General features: G+C 51.8%; 1 pseudogene across 1 annotated transcript; it reads right to left on the minus strand.

Moving 5' to 3' along the window:
• Positions 1 to 246: 246 nt before the first annotated feature.
• Positions 247 to 4,083, minus strand: LOC308341723 (toll-like receptor 12; annotated as a pseudogene). Its single transcript has 4 exons — positions 4,071 to 4,083; positions 1,814 to 2,829; positions 650 to 734; positions 247 to 608 (listed from the first exon to the last, which is right to left on the minus strand). The product of its transcript is annotated as a toll-like receptor 12 (transcript).
• Positions 4,084 to 5,190: the final 1,107 nt, after the last annotated feature.

A 5,190-nucleotide genomic window follows, 5' to 3' on the forward strand; every position in this document is an offset into this window, starting at 1 on the left:
ATCTTGAGATCACATCACATACTGCACGGCCACCTGCCAGCTCCCAATTTTCTCATTCCAAGGCTCATCCAGAACCTTCTCAAAGCCTGTGTTCCCAAAATCACCAGCTGATCCTCCCAACACATGCAGCACCCCCACCTCCCACCAGAAGCTGGGTTCAGTCTCATGCACCCACCCGTACCCACTCTCTCTCTGCCAGGCTGGCTTGCTTTTCCTATCCCCTCCTCCAATATACACACACCCACTCTAGCCCAACCCAGGCTGCCCTAGACTGCTCCCCAGCCAAGCCCAGAAGCCTTCCCTCCTTTCATCCTCCCTGGGCCACACACAAAAGTCCCCTCTGCAGAGCTGCCAGGCCAGTCCATGGTAGCCAGGGAGGTGGTGGTGGGAGACAGGCTCCAGGAAGACCAGCACCAGCACTGGCGGGTGGGGGTGCTGCCAGCTGGAGGAAGGTAACCAGGTGGTGCTCCAAGAGGCCATGTGGGGTATGCAAGAGCTGGTAACTCAGCACGCAGCGGGGCCCGGCTGCTTGCCATGTTATCAGCCCCGTTGTCAGCCACATCCTTGCCCGTCTCACCATCCCTCTTGGACACCCAGCCCTGGTCTTGCTGGGATGCAAACACAATATAGAGGAACCCCTTACCCTCACCCTTCCAACCCCTGGACCTGCCAGCCAGCCCTGAACAAGGCTGGAGATGGAGAATCTAGGACATTCTGGCTTCGTGTAGGAGGAGCTAAGAGATCAGCAGAAGCTGCAGGCAGAGTGACCCCAAAAGAGTTCCAACCAAAGTTTTAGGACGGTGGCTCCAGAGAAAGGAGAAAAGAGGGTTTTGGGGGGTGGCCCCCAGGTTCTGGCCAGCACAGCTGGTGTGATGTGATGTGCATGCATGTTCTGGGGGATCCATTCAAGCCAGGGTCCCACCAGGCACTGGCACATAGGCAGGCCAAGGAAGCGCCCAGAATATACACATACTGGAGTATCTGAGGACTGTGCTCTTGGAGGCTGCCATCCAGCACGAGGCCTGTCTCTCAGCCCAGCACCAGACCTGGAGAATGCCCGGGTTCTGGAAAGCAGCAGCAGTGTCTCCGACCCCACTTTGACCAGATGCAGTAGCTCAAGCCTGGGTAGCTCGCCTACCAACTCCTCAAGCCACCCTGGGAAGGGCCAGACTCAGGACGCCAGGGCTGGCAGCTTCAGCTCCCGTAGACTGGGCAGCCACATGATGCAGCAGGCCCCGGGCTGTGCCTATCCACCCAGACCACAGATACTGGAGCCTGGCGAGCTGCCAGAGGCAGAAATTAGAGGCACCCTGGGAGCACAGGGCCTTCAAGTATGGCCAAGCAGAGAGAGTTGGCCAAGGGCAGGGAAGATCTTGGCGACATTCCGGGTCCCCAGCTGCAGTGCCTCGCCTTTGAGAATCAGGGTTTGCAAAAGTGAAAAGACAAGAGAAGCCACCTTCGAAAACTTCCTGTCTGGGACCACACAATGCTCCAAGCTGGTCAGCCTCTTGGGCAGGGACAACTCTACCCAAGGAGGACCAGAGAGGAACTATGATCTCAAGCCATGCAGACTCTCTGGGCCCTGGAAGTCCAAGGCCAGGCTCAGCACCATGCGGGTATCGAGCAGGTTTAGGGGGATCAGTGTGCCCAGGGGAGCCAACCAGCCCTGGCTTGGGGCTGCCGGTGAATTCTGGCCAAGTCCTGATATCTTCCACCTCCTTAGGCCCTGGAATACTTGGCCCCCCAGACAATCAGCCAGCTTCCCTGAAGTAGCAGCTTCCCAGGAGAAAGCAGCTAGGGATGGGGTATGCACCCAATTTTTGGACATTTCCAGGGTCCTGTTTCATTCGTGCACAGCATGGCAGCCACCACTGGTTCCCACTCGGATTCAGTCTCTGAAGCCTGGGTGTGGCAGCCAGGAAACCTAGTTAGATGGCGTTAAACCCGCTTAAACCACTCTTAAGACCCAAACCCTTCAGGCTATGGCAGGAAGCCAGGGCCTCCGGAGCTGTGTGCCCCATGAGATTAGAGCCCCAATTCAGCTCCTGTAACTCAAAATGGGCAGCTGCCCAGCAGGTAGTTTGGCCGTGTTGGTGTTTATCACAGATGGGGTGTCCCATCTCAGCAGCCCCAGTCCTACCACTGCAAGCTGCCTCCATCTTTGTGTGATCCAGACACTGAGTCCCCAGGTGGAGGTCCCAAAGGGTCCCAGGACTGGCCATTTTCAGCCAGCTGGTGAATGACAGATCCAATATGTCCAAGATCCAAGCATCACAAAAGGAGGGGCCAAGTACCAGATCTGGGAAGATGTCAGCCAGCTCCCCCACATTCTGAAAGCCACTCTACTTTGCAGCCAGCTGCATAGACTGGAAGGCAACTGAACACCCAAGTTCCCATGTAGACAGGGGCCTAAGAAAACAAGGTGCTGGAGGAAGCTCAGGTTGTCCAAGGTGTTGGGGGTAGAAAGAGGGAATAAGTTCGGGGGGCCAGTGAAAAGGCTGCTGCAGCTGCCCCAAGCCCCCAAGAGCTCCTGGTAGAAGATAGGTGAGATGCAGACTCTGCCCCAGGACCTGAACTCTGGGAAGTGGCAGAAGGCGTCCGGGCATGGGACAGAAGTGGAACCAGTGAGACAGAGTCCCTCCATGCTCTGTGGCACAGCCTCCAAGGCATTGTGTCAGGTTGGTCACCCAGGAGCCTGCTGCAAGGAAGGGCAGGCTGGAGTCCAAGCAACAGATCAGGAAGAAGCAGGAGACCAGAGGTGGCCAGGAGCCTTCCATCACAGGGCAGCTGGAGCAGTCCAGCCTGTAGTCAGAGGAAGGGACAGGAGTGCTCACCCATCTCAGAACCGAGCCTGGTCTGCAGAGAGGCAGAATCAGGACCCCACTCTCTGCCCTCCTCCTTTTTCCGGAGGGGAGCCCAGACCCCACCCTCTCCCTCCACACACACATCCAGTAGTCACAGCTCTGACAGGGTACACAGCCTCCAGGGGACCCAGGAGGCTCTGGAAGCAGAGTCAGAGGCCCCAATGCTTCCAAACCACACAACTACTGGAAGGGTGGGACCAGCTTCAGAGATGCTTGGAGCCCAGGATCCAAGGGTCGGGGAAAGGCAGAAGTATACTCGTGGGAGAGGGGGAACCTGCTCTTACTTTCCTGCTGCGAGCAAGCAAGCAGTGTTTCTGAGCACAGGATTTGGGGCTGGAGGTCCAGGATCCCACTCTGCCATTGTCCTTCAACACGGAGCACGTCAACACCCTGAACTTGAGTTTCCTCCTCAGTATGCCAGGTGTCCTGTTAACCGCTTCACGGAATTGCAGCGGATGGCATATGGCTGGCAGAACGAGGTTTCTCTCCTCAATACTCCCTTCTACTACTTCCTCTCCTTTCTCTAATGGAAAGGAAATCCTGAGTAAATCAGGATTTTTTTAAAGATTTACTTATTTATTTGAGAGAAAGTTGGGGGTGGGTGGAGGGGGAGGGAGAGAGAGTCATAAGCAAACTCTGCGCTGAGTATGGAACCTGACACGGGGCTCAGTCTCATGACCTGGAGATCACGACCTGAGCCGAAACCAAGAGTCAGCCACTTAACGGACTGTGCCACCAGGCACCCCAAGTAAATCAGGATTTTAAAATGCAGGTGTTTTACAAGCAAAATAATACATCAAAATGATGCCTTCATAAACATCTTGTAATGCTCCATGTGGAAGATCCCCAAAAGCCCAAGATTTATCCAAGAAGACTATACGGGTCCATCCCTGCTCTTCCATACTGGGGTTAGGAAGAACGGTCTTCAAGGCCTTGACCTTGATGTGCACTATCAAGATGAAGTCGGGACTCCAGGGGAGAGCAGAAAAATAAACGGAGCTTTATGATGATCTCAAACAATGCAGTAAACTATTCAGTAGAACTCAATCTGATCATGGTTTATAAAAAATAATAAACTCAGAGAGAAGAAAAATGCCTTGACTTCTAAAAGGATATTTACCCCAGATCCATAATACATATAATTCTTAACAGTGAACCATCTGTTGCATTCAACTTAAAGCCAGGAATGAGAACAACTATGATTACTTGCGTTCAACATGATAACGGAGGCCTTAGCCAGGAGAATAAGAAAGAAAAAGAACAAACGAAATTTTTTAAAATCATAAGTATCTTAAGAAACAAAAGGGTCACTGGGACGCCTGGGTGGCTCAGTTGGTTAAGCGGCTGCCTTCGGCTCAGGTCATGATCCCAGCGTCCTGGGATCGAGTCCCACATCGGGCTCCTTGCTCCACAGGGAGCCTGCTTCTCCCTCTGCCACTGTCTGCCTGTGCTCGCTCTCTCTCTCTCTCTCTGACAAATAAATAAATAAAATCTTTAAAAAAAAAAAAAAAGGGTCACCGTATATAAGATGCTGTGATTGCCTACTTAGGAATTCCAAGAATTTCTAGGAACAAAGTATTAAAACTAAAGAATGTTCAACAAGGGTACTAGATACTAGATACCTAAAAAAATAAAAACAACAACAACAACAACAAAAACCTTTCTAATACACCAGTGCACTACTGAGAGTCTCGACAGGAAACAGCACATTCAAATTGCAGTTTTTCTGAGAGGTTTGTGTGTCAAGAGACTAATCACAAGCCAGTTAGCTGCGCTTCGGGGTACCAAGAGGGGTAGCGCAGGACCCAGAGCTGGCAAACACAGGAGCTGTCCTCACACCGAGAACTGAAGGTGACTAAATTTCATCAGATCTAAGATGCTCATTTTTTCATATTTTTAACACTTTTGAAACAGGGCTGTGTCCTATAGTTAATGACATCTTTCTATTGCTGGTAACCAGGCAATGTTGATGATATGGTGACTATTGCCTGTGCATATTACTTGCTTGATCATAGTCGTTCATATTACTAACACTGCAACTGAGTCGTGGACATCGTTCATACTACCCATTCTAGTTTGGTTGTGGTTTACTTTTTTTTTTTTAAGATTTTATTTATTTATTCATGAGAGACAGGGAGAGAGGGAGAGACAGAGGCAGAAGGAGAAGCAGACTCCCTGCTGAGCAAGGAGCCCCATGCAGGACTAGAACCCAGGACCCTGGGATCATGACGTGAGCCCAAGGCAGATGTTTAACTGACTGAGCTACCCAGGCGACACTGGGTGTGCTTTACAATATCTTCAGAAATATTACACGGTAATTCCACAT

This window comes from Martes martes (assembly GCF_963455335.1).
Source record: "Martes martes genome assembly, chromosome: 4".
NCBI lineage: Eukaryota > Metazoa > Chordata > Mammalia > Carnivora > Mustelidae > Martes > Martes martes.